This window comes from Aricia agestis, chromosome 12 (assembly GCF_905147365.1).
Source record: "Aricia agestis chromosome 12, ilAriAges1.1, whole genome shotgun sequence".
Taxonomy (NCBI): Eukaryota; Metazoa; Arthropoda; class Insecta; order Lepidoptera; family Lycaenidae; genus Aricia; species Aricia agestis.
This window is the reverse complement of record NC_056417.1, coordinates 7,524,212-7,541,116: the sequence shown is the minus strand read 5'-3', so window position 1 is coordinate 7,541,116 and position 16,905 is coordinate 7,524,212. Positions and strand designations below refer to the sequence as shown.

General features: G+C 32.4%; 1 long non-coding RNA gene across 1 annotated transcript; it reads left to right on the top strand.

The window, feature by feature from the left end:
- Positions 1–652: 652 nt before the first annotated feature.
- On the top strand, positions 653–13,384 carry LOC121732612. The gene is made up of 3 exons (XR_006036406.1): positions 653–663; positions 947–949; positions 13,312–13,384. It is a non-coding gene; the product is annotated as an uncharacterized LOC121732612 (long non-coding RNA).
- The last annotated feature ends 3,521 nt before the right edge of the window (positions 13,385–16,905 follow it).

Sequence of the window (16,905 nt, the reverse complement as noted above, 5' to 3'; positions counted from 1 at the left end):
CACAAAATATCTTGTACCGAATATTTTACTGAATATTCGGCATCTCTTGCTATTTGTCAGCATGTCAGCACAACGGTTCAGCACACAAATAGCATATTTATCGCAAGTCAGCGCTAATTGAGCGATGCCCGATAAATAATCCGGCACAAAATTTTAAGCCGTGTTAACTTTTAATGATTCCATTGATTTTAGGCCGTGTCTTTTATGGCGCGGTGGCAACGGACGCGAATTTTTGAAATCACCCAATATATTTTATTTAAAGAACGCAATCAGAGTATTTTGTCGTAATTTTACTGCTTTTTGCTGTACATAAGAATATTATATTGAAGTCTTTTTATATGCTCAACCGACAGGGAGAAATTAACAAAATATTTATGTTATTTTATTTTCGTTTATTGGGGTCTCCAAACAGTCTTACATGAATATTATATATATATATATATATATATATATAAAAGAAAGTCGTGTTTGTTACAACACTTATAACTCGAGAACGGCTGGACCGATTGCCATGGTTTTTGATTTGTTGGATTTGTTTCCGTCCCGAATAGCAGAATACATATTAAAAACAATGAAAACTCGATAATTATGTGTAATGAATGTTAATAATTTCAATAGATGCTGATTTGTTTATTACATGTCAAACATTTGTTGTCCAATCCTGTCAAATAGTGTAACAACTATTTTTTTGGAGCCTGGTTGCTGAGACCTTTAAGCCACAACTTTATTTTTTTCTGAAGACATCATGTGTGCGTTCAGAAATTTATTTTTTGTAAAATGTCTACAAAGTTCAGGTACTGTTATATTTGTTTGTTTTAGACATTAATTTTTGAAAATTATTTATTAATTATTTAATTTTTAATTCCCGAATAATACCTAAGATTTATTCTACAGTAAAAACATAAAATCATCGGAAAGGAACGGAATTTAGGGAATAAAAAATCAGTTGGTAAAGATTAAAGGCCTGTTTCACCGCTTCCTGATAAGGCTATCCACCACTTAATTTGACAGATGAAGTATGGAAAATCTGTCAAATAACCCTATCGGGCACCTTATCAGGAAGCGGTGAAACAGGCCATAAGGAAAAAAAAACTACAGGTTAACAAAAGTGTAAATGTCTTTTTATAGGTTGTCTATGATTTTTCTTGATAAGCTATTCATACGTAGTGGTTATAATATACTCTTTGAGCTATTGTCTATGTCTCGAAAGTTCAGGCACTGTTATTATAATTAATTGGTGGTTTTATGCGAGTGCACATTTTAATAACAATGCCGCGTCCTAGAAGATCTAATCTTTCCCAGCGAAGCCGTAATGCAATTGGGCAACGGAATATCGCGAGTCAATTATCTGATGGAGAACGAGAAATTGCACGAGAACAGCGCCGCGTTAGTATGGAGCAAAGAAGGGCTTAATTCGTGCTTCTCAAACACAAGAGCAAAGAGAGGCAGCCCGTGAAACGGCTAGGTTAGAAACGAGTATATAAAAATAAGTCGGGTTTTCCTTCCTGACGCTATAACTCCAGAACGCACGAACCGATTTAAAACGGTTTTGCATTCGTTGGAAAGGTCTCGGGCTCCGTGAGGTTTATAGAAAAAAAATCAGAAAAAACTTCAAGAGAAAAGCAGGAAAACAGGGAAAATCATTTTATGGCAAAACAACGTTTGCCGGGACAGCTAGTATTTACTAAATGTAAAACCAACAGCGGTGACCACAGATGAATAATTTAGTATAGGAAAAAATAGAGATTAAGGAAGTAGAGAGTAAATTATATAATATATAATTAATATAAGGGCATATTTGTGTGTCAATGGTGTGTTAAGTGTGTTTGTTAATAATAGTTAAAATAGTAGTAAAATTAAATTTAGTATAATTGTAAGTGTAATGTTTGTAAGTTATTTATTGAAGAGGAATGCAAGGTTTTAATTATTTATAATATGTAAATTTTTAAGTCTATCGATAAGACATTTTTTATATTTGGCATGTTTGAGAGAAAATATATCTATACCATATAAATGATTATTAAAGTTACGAACTATTCGAGTAATGGGGGATTGCATACCTGCGTTGGTTCGGCTAAATGGAGTAGCAAAAAAGTTATACTGTTTTTTTGTTGTTGTGAACCGATTTTCAAAATTGTTATTTTGTTATATTAGGTTTCACTCCAATTTGGTCCCATTTTCACAAAAGTGGTGACTTGATGATGGGATCCATGAGTAATCGAGGGAACTCCTCAAAATTCAAATGGAAACATATGGTTTTTTTGGTTTCATATGAAGTACTTCGGGCATATCTTACCAAAAGTAAGATTTTGCACCAGAATACACCATGGTTCGAAGGTGGTGAACAGAACTCCTTACTCCTTATAGATACATATTTGGGGGTTTCGGCGTTGTCTTAAGAACTGAAAGCATATACTACTATGCAAATTCAATTAATAATCATTATCATCACCACTATTCCACCATACGTCCATGAGTAATCGAGGGAACTCCTCAAAATTTATATGGAAACATATAGTGATTTCGATTATATGAGAAGTATCCTAAGCATATGCTACCAAAAAGGAAGATTTTGTAATTAGATAATATACCATGGTTCCGAAGGTGCTAAGAGAACTCCGGATTCCTTATAAATACAAGTTTGCGGCTTTCGGAGTTGGTTTAAGAACTGAAAGCATATGCTACTATGCAAGTTACATTTATGATCATCACCATCATCATCACTACCACCAGTCACCAGACCATGAATTATCTAATTATAACCCTTTTATTGGTACTTTTAATCGTCTTTAAGATCGAAACCCGAATTTGTCGAACGATTTAAAAAATTATAATGTTAATTCAATGTAAATGATTCGACCTTGACCTAATGTTTAGGTTACCAAGTTAGCAATTTGATCATGAGATCTTTGAGGTATGCTATTCTCCTTAAAATTTATACGGACGATTATAGTTATATTTGAGCATCTATATATTAAAATGGGGAAACGTAGGTGAATGAAATTTTGCACAGTTATAGTTTACCTGGTGAAGGAGTGCATCGAGCTAATATTATTTTGAAATTATGCTTTTATCATACATTTTTTTTAACAAATAAAACATACAACACACACTACAACACACACACATGAGAAATGACAGACTTCTGAGTGATAAGCCTATACATACGAATTATACTCTTTTATTTATGGTTGAAGTCTGTTGACAACAAGGTAACAAATTGAAAATGGATTATAGTTTTTTTATTGAATCTTAGCTACTATTAGACAATGCTTACACGGCCAGTCTGAGATCAGCTGTGTCCCAGAGACAAGAGTTGAAAAAAATATGATAAAGTCAATACTTTTAGTAGTCCTAATGTCGTTGAAACTAAGGTCGAATTTCGACCATTGGGCGATCTCTAGTAATATTATAATAAGTTGAGCTGATGAGTCTTCATTAGTGTAATGATAGAAAGAAAGTCACTGAACAGAACTTTAGAGCCTTTAAAGACAGGCGTATGTTATGAACATTAATTTTATCATTACTTGATTAACGCCAAGCATATTATACAGTGGTATATGCTTGGAGTTGCTTAAGTAATACTGAAGTGGTAGTGATCTCAGACAATGAGTTCTCACATCATGAAAGTGTATCCTGGACTGATTCCAAAGTCACTAAGCATAACACATTAGTCTGTACAGGAAAACTTATAAATGACTAAAAAGAGTGAAATTATTATTTTTAACAAAAAATTAAAACCGACTTCCAGGGTAAACACTAATAATTTATAATGAACAAAAAAATATTAAATAATTTAATAATTCTTACTCTTTGAAGTGCCTTAGGCATAATTCTCCTATACCTCAACTATTTCTGTACACAATATCTTCATTATTTTGAAGAATAATAAAAGTACAGAAATAGTTGAGGTTTAGGAGAATTACGAGTATGCCTAAGGCACTTCAAAGAGTAAGAATTATTAAATTATTTAATACTTTTTTGTTCATTATAAATTATTAGTTTTTACCCTGGAAGTCGGTTTTAATTTTTTGTTAAAAATAATAATTCAAGTAAAATTTTGTGGTCTACTCTATCGAAGGCCTTACGAAATACTATCAGTCTGTTTATTAGAATCTAAATTATCAAAAAGACAGGAAGTATAAATGACTAAGTTAGTTGTGGTAGATCGGGATTTTACAAAGCCGTGTTGCTGGGGTATTATTAATTTATGAAAATGAGGATAAATTGCTTTGTGAACTAGTTTTTCGAAGACCTTCGATAGAGTAGAAAGAATGGATATTGGTCTATAGTTTTCTACATCTTTTTTGGATCCACCCTTATGTACAGGCACAATTCTAGCAGATTTCCAAACACTAGGAAATGTTCCTTCTTGAAGGCATTTATTAAATAATAAATATAATGGAAAACTAATAGAACGAGCAGTAGCAATAAAGAAAACCGGAGGAATATTATCTGTACCAGGACCCTTTGTTATATCAAGTGACTTAAGAGCAGAGAGTACTTGTTGCTCTGTAACATTAATATCACAAAATATATCAGATGATACATTATAACTAAAGGAACTATCAGACAAGTCGAAGTCATCTGGGATTGAAGAAGGCTCAAATACTGATTCGGAGAATGTCAAAAACAAATTACAGATTTTTTCTGGGTTATTACCCGTTTCATTTTTATAGAAAACAGAGTCTGGAAGAGTAGAATTATTTCTCTTGTTGGAGATATAAGTCCAAAAATATTTGATGTTGCAATGGATACTATGCTCTACATTTTCTATATAATCTTTATAACATTTGTCACATTCAGATTTGAATCTACTCCTATACATAGCAAAATTATTATAGTCAGAATCACAACCATATTTTTTCCATTTTATCCAAGCTCGATTTTTATCATTGAAAATGTGTATTAATGCCTTGGTAAACCAACATGGATATTGTGATCGTTTATTTTAATTGGAACATATAATTTAATTAAATTGTAAATATATGGTGCTCGTCCGGTAGAACAAGAGGTGTGGGTGCAGCTGAAATTTTGCAGTCAGTTACGTTGCTAATAAACAAATCTAAGACGTGATCATTGCTATTCATTATGCTATTTAATTGAGAGAGATTGTTTAAAGATATGAAATTAATTAATTCTATATTTGTGGGGTTATAACTATTAGAAATAGGGCTTAAAGTAGGGCCATTTAAACACCAATCTAGTGAAGGTAAGTTAAAATCTCCAACAATTGATAAGTTTGTGTAAATGATCCTGTACGTAGTTATAAAAAGAAGAATACACATCAGTTTTCTGATTAGGTGGAATATAGACGGCGCATATAATGTGAGTTGAATTGCCCGCGAAAAGTTGCAAGATTACATAGTCAACGATGGGCGGGGGCGCCCGGGCGGCGGCGGTGGGCGGCGCGAGCGTGTCGCCGCGAAGTGCCAGCGCGCGCGCCGCCAGCCCGCGCCGCACCGCCACCCACACACCGCCGCAGTCCCGCCGCGCCGTGGCCGCTCGGTCACGGTCACTGCGATACACTATGTACCTCGAGTCCATAAACTCACTATCCAAGATATCTCTGTGTAACCATGTTTCTGTAAGAACAATTAAATCGTAATAATGCGACAGGATGTTTATGTATAAAGTATGCAGCTTTGTGCGGAGCCCACGACAGTTCTGGTAATACAAGGATATATTATTATCAGCCATTAAAGAATGTATAACATAAGCAGTTTTACCAAAAGGTGTCTTAACATTATAATTGTTATTAGATGCAAGATGCCTTAATATTAGGTAAACAAGTATTAACGTGTACTTTATAAAATTTTTGTTCATAAAAATAAGTGTGCATGAGAATATCGGATTAAATACATAATATAAAAATTTATAATATATACATATTATTTATCTATAATATAAAAATGAGTCGCTGAATGTGTTGCTAAGCGCAAAACTCGAGAACGGTTGGACCGATTTCGCTAATTCTTTATTTAAAATATTCCTTGAAGTACGAGGAATGGTTCTTACGGAGGGAAAAATTCTAAAAAAAAAATTAAATTTCCTGAAAAAGTCTAAAAACAATACTTTTCTATACTCCCATACAAAATATTTGTGATAATACTTAAAAGTCAAATATATAAAAATGGATTTTCAATTATGTTAGTAACGCTAAAACTCGAAAACAGCTGAACGGGTTGGGCTAATTTTAGTCTTAAAATATTCGTAGAAGTCCAGGGAAGGTTTTAAAGTGACACGAAGTTCACCGGGACAGCTAGTAATATATATATTTTGCATAGTATGTTTTAAATTAAATTTTGATTTAATAATAGTTAAAACACGTTTCAGGCTAAATTTGTAGTCAGTTTCAGTGTTTATAATCATGAATCGTCATATTATCATTATTAATCATTGTAGTTCTCAAATATTTCTTATCGTGTAAATTAACTTTAAACAGAAATGTAAATTTTTATGATTTTTCGTCCTGGTTTCGTTTCGTTGGTTGGTTTTGGTCTGTTTCGTTTATTTTAATAATAATATTCGTTCTTCGTATATTATGATTTATGATTATTAAAATATTTTAATGTGTGGTAAATTCAACCATATAACAACAATATTTTTATTGAATATGAAAGTTATTATGGAGTTGGCTGGAAACTGGTGCAGTCGCTTCTAGCCACTTATCTACGGGAAATTAGAGTTTCTGCAATTTTCTCGGATGGAATAATTTTCCAGGCCGGCTTAAAATATAATTTGAATGTAATAAAAGTACGACTCGGTAAGCTGGATGGTTTTAGAAAAACGCTTTAGGACCATTCAGGTATTTTCTTGGAGTGTAATCGGTTGCTTTATTACCGTGATGGGAGGTAGAATGATCTAAGTACTAAGTTATGATTTCTCGCTATGCTATTGTAATATAGTTGTTGCACGCAACTTTTTTCCCCTAAATAGGTAGGAAACCGTTTTATTCGGTATAAAATAATTCTATGTTCTTTTCCGAGACTTAAAGTATCTTTTTACATCAAAATTTCAGTGGTTAGAGGGTAAAAGGTGATAGACAGACACACTTCGCATTTTTAATATAACTATAGAATAAATAGCAGCTTTGCATTTTGTTGTGTACTCAAAAATCTTAATTATTTATCCTTTTGTTATAAATCGTAATTAAACGTCTTATAATCTTTAATTTTCATTTTTTGTCGGAAAATATTTAGGCCAAAAAATTAAAGGTTTCAGTGTCTTCGAAAGGGGATTACCGTAAAGTTCCACCATTAAATTGTGTTTAGCAAAACTGATCTAAGTTTGCGCTTTACAAGAAAGCGCTTGTCCATAATACTTTGCTAAGTCTTCACAGGATTAACAACAAAGGTTTCAGCTCACGTGAAAAACCTTTTATCCGTTAAACAGATAGTAACTAGGTTATTGAAGTTTTTGTGTATAAAATTGAAATGTACAAAGGTATATTGAAATATACCTTTTTCTGGGTTATTACCCGTTTCATTTTTATAGAAAACAGAGTCTGGAAGAGTAGAATTATTTCTCTTGTTGGAGATATAAGTCCAAAAATATTTGATGTTGCAATGGATACTATGCTCTACATTTTCTATATAATCTTTATAACATTTGTCACATTCAGATTTGAATCTACTCCTATACATAGCAAAATTATTATAGTCAGAATCACAACCATATTTTTTCCATTTTATCCAAGCTCGATTTTTATCATTGAAAATGTGTATTAATGCCTTGGTAAACCAACATGGATATTGTGATCGTTTATTTTAATTGGAACATATAATTTAATTAAATTGTAAATATATGGTGCTCGTCCGGTAGAACAAGAGGTGTGGGTGCAGCTGAAATTTTGCAGTCAGTTACGTTGCTAATAAACAAATCTAAGACGTGATCATTGCTATTCATTATGCTATTTAATTGAGAGAGATTGTTTAAAGATATGAAATTAATTAATTCTATATTTGTGGGGTTATAACTATTAGAAATAGGGCTTAAAGTAGGGCCATTTAAACACCAATCTAGTGAAGGTAAGTTAAAATCTCCAACAATTGATAAGTTTGTGTAAATGATCCTGTACGTAGTTATAAAAAGAAGAATACACATCAGTTTTCTGATTAGGTGGAATATAGACGGCGCATATAATGTGAGTTGAATTGCCCGCGAAAAGTTGCAAGATTACATAGTCAACGATGGGCGGGGGCGCCCGGGCGGCGGCGGTGGGCGGCGCGAGCGTGTCGCCGCGAAGTGCCAGCGCGCGCGCCGCCAGCCCGCGCCGCACCGCCACCCACACACCGCCGCAGTCCCGCCGCGCCGTGGCCGCTCGGTCACGGTCACTGCGATACACTATGTACCTCGAGTCCATAAACTCACTATCCAAGATATCTCTGTGTAACCATGTTTCTGTAAGAACAATTAAATCGTAATAATGCGACAGGATGTTTATGTATAAAGTATGCAGCTTTGTGCGGAGCCCACGACAGTTCTGGTAATACAAGGATATATTATTATCAGCCATTAAAGAATGTATAACATAAGCAGTTTTACCAAAAGGTGTCTTAACATTATAATTGTTATTAGATGCAAGATGCCTTAATATTAGGTAAACAAGTATTAACGTGTACTTTATAAAATTTTTGTTCATAAAAATAAGTGTGCATGAGAATATCGGATTAAATACATAATATAAAAATTTATAATATATACATATTATTTATCTATAATATAAAAATGAGTCGCTGAATGTGTTGCTAAGCGCAAAACTCGAGAACGGTTGGACCGATTTCGCTAATTCTTTATTTAAAATATTCCTTGAAGTACGAGGAATGGTTCTTACGGAGGGAAAAATTCTAAAAAAAAAATTAAATTTCCTGAAAAAGTCTAAAAACAATACTTTTCTATACTCCCATACAAAATATTTGTGATAATACTTAAAAGTCAAATATATAAAAATGGATTTTCAATTATGTTAGTAACGCTAAAACTCGAAAACAGCTGAACGGGTTGGGCTAATTTTAGTCTTAAAATATTCGTAGAAGTCCAGGGAAGGTTTTAAAGTGACACGAAGTTCACCGGGACAGCTAGTAATATATATATTTTGCATAGTATGTTTTAAATTAAATTTTGATTTAATAATAGTTAAAACACGTTTCAGGCTAAATTTGTAGTCAGTTTCAGTGTTTATAATCATGAATCGTCATATTATCATTATTAATCATTGTAGTTCTCAAATATTTCTTATCGTGTAAATTAACTTTAAACAGAAATGTAAATTTTTATGATTTTTCGTCCTGGTTTCGTTTCGTTGGTTGGTTTTGGTCTGTTTCGTTTATTTTAATAATAATATTCGTTCTTCGTATATTATGATTTATGATTATTAAAATATTTTAATGTGTGGTAAATTCAACCATATAACAACAATATTTTTATTGAATATGAAAGTTATTATGGAGTTGGCTGGAAACTGGTGCAGTCGCTTCTAGCCACTTATCTACGGGAAATTAGAGTTTCTGCAATTTTCTCGGATGGAATAATTTTCCAGGCCGGCTTAAAATATAATTTGAATGTAATAAAAGTACGACTCGGTAAGCTGGATGGTTTTAGAAAAACGCTTTAGGACCATTCAGGTATTTTCTTGGAGTGTAATCGGTTGCTTTATTACCGTGATGGGAGGTAGAATGATCTAAGTACTAAGTTATGATTTCTCGCTATGCTATTGTAATATAGTTGTTGCACGCAACTTTTTTCCCCTAAATAGGTAGGAAACCGTTTTATTCGGTATAAAATAATTCTATGTTCTTTTCCGAGACTTAAAGTATCTTTTTACATCAAAATTTCAGTGGTTAGAGGGTAAAAGGTGATAGACAGACACACTTCGCATTTTTAATATAACTATAGAATAAATAGCAGCTTTGCATTTTGTTGTGTACTCAAAAATCTTAATTATTTATCCTTTTGTTATAAATCGTAATTAAACGTCTTATAATCTTTAATTTTCATTTTTTGTCGGAAAATATTTAGGCCAAAAAATTAAAGGTTTCAGTGTCTTCGAAAGGGGATTACCGTAAAGTTCCACCATTAAATTGTGTTTAGCAAAACTGATCTAAGTTTGCGCTTTACAAGAAAGCGCTTGTCCATAATACTTTGCTAAGTCTTCACAGGATTAACAACAAAGGTTTCAGCTCACGTGAAAAACCTTTTATCCGTTAAACAGATAGTAACTAGGTTATTGAAGTTTTTGTGTATAAAATTGAAATGTACAAAGGTATATTGAAATATACCTTTTTCTGGGTTATTACCCGTTTCATTTTTATAGAAAACAGAGTCTGGAAGAGTAGAATTATTTCTCTTGTTGGAGATATAAGTCCAAAAATATTTGATGTTGCAATGGATACTATGCTCTACATTTTCTATATAATCTTTATAACATTTGTCACATTCAGATTTGAATCTACTCCTATACATAGCAAAATTATTATAGTCAGAATCACAACCATATTTTTTCCATTTTATCCAAGCTCGATTTTTATCATTGAAAATGTGTATTAATGCCTTGGTAAACCAACATGGATATTGTGATCGTTTATTTTAATTGGAACATATAATTTAATTAAATTGTAAATATATGGTGCTCGTCCGGTAGAACAAGAGGTGTGGGTGCAGCTGAAATTTTGCAGTCAGTTACGTTGCTAATAAACAAATCTAAGACGTGATCATTGCTATTCATTATGCTATTTAATTGAGAGAGATTGTTTAAAGATATGAAATTAATTAATTCTATATTTGTGGGGTTATAACTATTAGAAATAGGGCTTAAAGTAGGGCCATTTAAACACCAATCTAGTGAAGGTAAGTTAAAATCTCCAACAATTGATAAGTTTGTGTAAATGATCCTGTACGTAGTTATAAAAAGAAGAATACACATCAGTTTTCTGATTAGGTGGAATATAGACGGCGCATATAATGTGAGTTGAATTGCCCGCGAAAAGTTGCAAGATTACATAGTCAACGATGGGCGGGGGCGCCCGGGCGGCGGCGGTGGGCGGCGCGAGCGTGTCGCCGCGAAGTGCCAGCGCGCGCGCCGCCAGCCCGCGCCGCACCGCCACCCACACACCGCCGCAGTCCCGCCGCGCCGTGGCCGCTCGGTCACGGTCACTGCGATACACTATGTACCTCGAGTCCATAAACTCACTATCCAAGATATCTCTGTGTAACCATGTTTCTGTAAGAACAATTAAATCGTAATAATGCGACAGGATGTTTATGTATAAAGTATGCAGCTTTGTGCGGAGCCCACGACAGTTCTGGTAATACAAGGATATATTATTATCAGCCATTAAAGAATGTATAACATAAGCAGTTTTACCAAAAGGTGTCTTAACATTATAATTGTTATTAGATGCAAGATGCCTTAATATTAGGTAAACAAGTATTAACGTGTACTTTATAAAATTTTTGTTCATAAAAATAAGTGTGCATGAGAATATCGGATTAAATACATAATATAAAAATTTATAATATATACATATTATTTATCTATAATATAAAAATGAGTCGCTGAATGTGTTGCTAAGCGCAAAACTCGAGAACGGTTGGACCGATTTCGCTAATTCTTTATTTAAAATATTCCTTGAAGTACGAGGAATGGTTCTTAAGGAGGGAAAAATTCTAAAAAAAAAATTAAATTTCCTGAAAAAGTCTAAAAACAATACTTTTCTATACTCCCATACAAAATATTTGTGATAATACTTAAAAGTCAAATATATAAAAATGGATTTTCAATTATGTTAGTAACGCTAAAACTCGAAAACAGCTGAACGGGTTGGGCTAATTTTAGTCTTAAAATATTCGTAGAAGTCCAGGGAAGGTTTTAAAGTGACACGAAGTTCACCGGGACAGCTAGTAATATATATATTTTGCATAGTATGTTTTAAATTAAATTTTGATTTAATAATAGTTAAAACACGTTTCAGGCTAAATTTGTAGTCAGTTTCAGTGTTTATAATCATGAATCGTCATATTATCATTATTAATCATTGTAGTTCTCAAATATTTCTTATCGTGTAAATTAACTTTAAACAGAAATGTAAATTTTTATGATTTTTCGTCCTGGTTTCGTTTCGTTGGTTGGTTTTGGTCTGTTTCGTTTATTTTAATAATAATATTCGTTCTTCGTATATTATGATTTATGATTATTAAAATATTTTAATGTGTGGTAAATTCAACCATATAACAACAATATTTTTATTGAATATGAAAGTTATTATGGAGTTGGCTGGAAACTGGTGCAGTCGCTTCTAGCCACTTATCTACGGGAAATTAGAGTTTCTGCAATTTTCTCGGATGGAATAATTTTCCAGGCCGGCTTAAAATATAATTTGAATGTAATAAAAGTACGACTCGGTAAGCTGGATGGTTTTAGAAAAACGCTTTAGGACCATTCAGGTATTTTCTTGGAGTGTAATCGGTTGCTTTATTACCGTGATGGGAGGTAGAATGATCTAAGTACTAAGTTATGATTTCTCGCTATGCTATTGTAATATAGTTGTTGCACGCAACTTTTTTCCCCTAAATAGGTAGGAAACCGTTTTATTCGGTATAAAATAATTCTATGTTCTTTTCCGAGACTTAAAGTATCTTTTTACATCAAAATTTCAGTGGTTAGAGGGTAAAAGGTGATAGACAGACACACTTCGCATTTTTAATATAACTATAGAATAAATAGCAGCTTTGCATTTTGTTGTGTACTCAAAAATCTTAATTATTTATCCTTTTGTTATAAATCGTAATTAAACGTCTTATAATCTTTAATTTTCATTTTTTGTCGGAAAATATTTAGGCCAAAAAATTAAAGGTTTCAGTGTCTTCGAAAGGGGATTACCGTAAAGTTCCACCATTAAATTGTGTTTAGCAAAACTGATCTAAGTTTGCGCTTTACAAGAAAGCGCTTGTCCATAATACTTTGCTAAGTCTTCACAGGATTAACAACAAAGGTTTCAGCTCACGTGAAAAACCTTTTATCCGTTAAACAGATAGTAACTAGGTTATTGAAGTTTTTGTGTATAAAATTGAAATGTACAAAGGTATATTGAAATATACCTTCAAGCGTAAGCGATCGACGAAGCGAAATTAACCGTAAGCGACATAATAATATGTCGCTCACGGTTTTTTGTATGTTTTTTCGTTTATTACGTCCAGTTGGACGGTTTTTTTGTTTTAGTTTTGGCGGCCGGCCAGTTGTGGATAGTTTACATAAGTATTGGTTCGATTAATATGAAAGCCAGAGAAAAACCAAAATGGCTGCCACGAGAGAGAAAAAATTTGAGAGCCAATTTGTCGATAAAATATGCATATACATCATGACATTAAGGGATCGGAGAGTGATGTCAGGACACATTATATAGTGTTTATTTCCTTCAATGACTATTTTCCATTTCACTAATTTATTGGCCTTATAAACTAGATCAAGTATTAAACTCGATGCAAATAATGCCATGGCAGTGTCCGCATACATCGTCTATCTAATCCCTAGAATACGTAAGCTAAAAATCCTCTTAAATTTATATCCAGTTAGGCTGTGCTCATTACTGGTGTATTTTAAGGCTTATCTCCAGCGGAGTGCCCTAATAACAAGCTGACGCGGTTCGCTGCACTAAATGCTCAATTTTACTATCATTATTACGTAATAGGGTAAAATATCCGATTATTGGCACTTTTTTTTTCTTTGTGGGTTTTAAACGATAAACGAAACGAAAACGTATAATAATTATCCGATAAAAATACGTATTAAGTTTGAATGTAGTTATGTTCTTAACACTAGAAAGACCGGAGCGGTCAAATGACCGCATTTTCATTTTTAATTTGCGATATTTTCGTTACCGTTGCGTGAAATTAGTTTTCTTCTCGTGACATTTAATAATTTTCGATAGTTTAAATTGAGATAACGTGTTTTTAATGATTGCCTAATAATTATAAGTTTTAAATAACAACCTACCTAAAAAGACCGCAGTGGTCAATTGACCGCTTGAATAAAATTTCTAAAGAAAGTGGGTTTTTCTTGCAAGTTTTATTTTTCTTTCAAATTTTTTTTTATTATTATGTTTTGTTTATGTATTTTATTTGAAATTTGATTTAAAATGTATAAAAAACTTGACTGAAATAGACTTGTCAATGACTCATAGGACAAAAGTGGGATAAATACTTTTATTTACATAAATAGTCTAAAATTTCACATTTTTATATATGAAAATAATGGTAATATATTTACAAATATAGTATGTGCACAAATAAAACCTTTTGCCTTGCCTGTTTTGATATTGTAACGTATTTCAAGTTTTTTGCCTAATGAAACCCTGTTTTTTGAAAATTATCAACGTTACTACAAAAATCTGTGTCCATTTTCATAGTATTGTTGCTTGAGTTGACCTTACACAGCCAGGGTTTATTAGTAGTTCGAATTTCAATAAAATATTTATGCTGAGTTAATTTAATTTTTTGTTTTACCTACACAAACGAAGCAAATAACAAACTAAAGGTTGCGAAATTGTAGTTATATGAAAATATTATGATAAAAATTGTTATATTTATGCTAATTTCAAGTATATTTCATTTCTAAAGCATATTTTCGTACTTTTTTAGCTTTAGTGATAAAAGATTTTTATATTGGGACCAAAAATACGACACGAAATAATAATAGTTTTGTCCTCCAATAGGGTATTTTCATCAAGATGTTCATGGCGTCTAGACGTGAATTACTGTTCATGAGAGTAACTTTACCATTCTATTGCTAAAATGAGAAAATATAAAATCTGAAAAAATTGTGTTTTATGCTCAAATACAGGAACAAAACCAATAAATATTTTGGAGTCATTATAATGTCATTATATCAGTAGCAGGTCTATAAAATGCTTTTTTAAATAAATTTCCTGAATATTTGTACTATAATTTAATTTAGTTACATTTATAAATAATTAAATTATCAATAAAATGCAAAAGCAAGATAGTAAGACACACAAAAAATGTAAAAACATACGTTGGGTCATTTGACCGCTCTTGGTTTTTCTAGGAAGTTCAGAATTCCGGTCTTTCTAGTGTTAAGACCATTTAGAATAAGACTTCATTTATAATTCAACAAAAATAATGTGGGCTAGTACACAAAAGCTTAACAGCGATTATATTATATTTACATTATGTAACTTCTTCAAACAGTCATTATTAAAATGGAAGAATCAATGACATTAAAAATATTATTGGCATTCCTACTTGAAACAAATCTAAGGTATCAATAATGGGATGACTGCCAATAATAGGATATATATTGTCCTTCGTTTAGTAAATTAGTATACACTAACATTCATGTTTTATCCAAAGGAAAGGTCATTTGGTTGCATATAGAATATATTCTACCCTTATAATATATATAAATATATAAATCCCCCCTTACCCTATAGGGTAAGGGCGGATTTACATCATATTTAGTTAAAATTCGGCACGGTGATAGAGTAAACCACGTCGGCTACTTTTATTGTAAAAAAGTAGGCTTTTTTTATAAAATAAGGGGGCAAACGGGTCACCTGATGGAAAGCAACTACCGTCGCCCATGGACACTCGCATCATTAGACGAGCTGCAGGTGCGTTGCCGGCCTTATGGTTCTTAAGATACCTATATATTTTTAAGCAGCTGGAGCCGCGGTTATAGGCTAGTAATATAATAATAGCTTTCACCCGCTTATTAATGTTATCTAAATGGAATGGCTACATGATAATAGGAAACAAACCCGATATTTTACCAAAATATATAATGCATAATATTGTGAAAATCACAAACTACATTGCAAAATTAAAGTTTCAACTAGGCACTCGTGTTGTAGATTATCATAAAGTGGAGCATATATAAAAAAATCAGCCAAGGGTGAGTCGGAATCGCGCACGAAGTGTTTCGTACCGTTATTGAGCGAAAGTTGGCAAAAGATTGTGTTTTTTGTATGGGAGCCCCCTAAATATATATTTTATTTTAATTTTATTATTAGTACAAATATAAATAACAATTTAAAATACTCACAAAGTATTTTAAGTGCCTCACATTAGTTTTAATTTGTGGCAAGCAAGTATGGTAATGTTAAAAATATGGTTTGAAAACCACTAATTAAGCATTTTTGCAAAATTTGCGGAAAAAACCCTTTAATTTATATAAAGATAAAAAAGTAAATGAAACAATGGGGGCGCTAAAAATATTTTGTTTTTAAAGTGGGCAGTGGACAAAATAAGTTTGGGAACCCCTGCCCTAAAGCATTAGTGAAATGTAGAGCTGAGCTTTTCCACAAGGTCATTCGGTTTGGACGTCGAAAAACTTTCAGTCACATGAGGCTTATTAAGTAGTTTAGAAACTCAATTATTCATTGCACTAGAAATATCCCGGTCATTAGAGAGAAAGAGAGAATGGATATCGTTTAAAGTGCTATTATCTATTTTCCCTTTCCATCCCTACCCTCCCCTATTACCCTATTCCCTCTTTAAAAGAAAAATTGTCAATTATGTAAATGTCTGTTACTACATAAATAATATATAGAATAACTATATTTTAGGTCTTTGTCTTAGATCACACTAGAAGTTGATCTCTATCAAATAGGTACAAAAGCAGTATCCAGCGGAAATTGTTTTTTTCCGTTATGAAAGTATCCTTTATCCTTATAACTTATAAGTATAGAGTTATCTTGTAATAGAGAACATAGAGGCATGGACATAGTGTCTTTAATCAAAATCGGACCATCAATTTCTAATCCAATTCGATTCTAACAAATAAAATACTTTTTTCCTTTTTAATAAGTATAAATAACGAGGTTATTATAGGAACTCACATTCAAGGTGATTACTATTAATGCGTTTCACACTTTAGTCGAAAGGTTG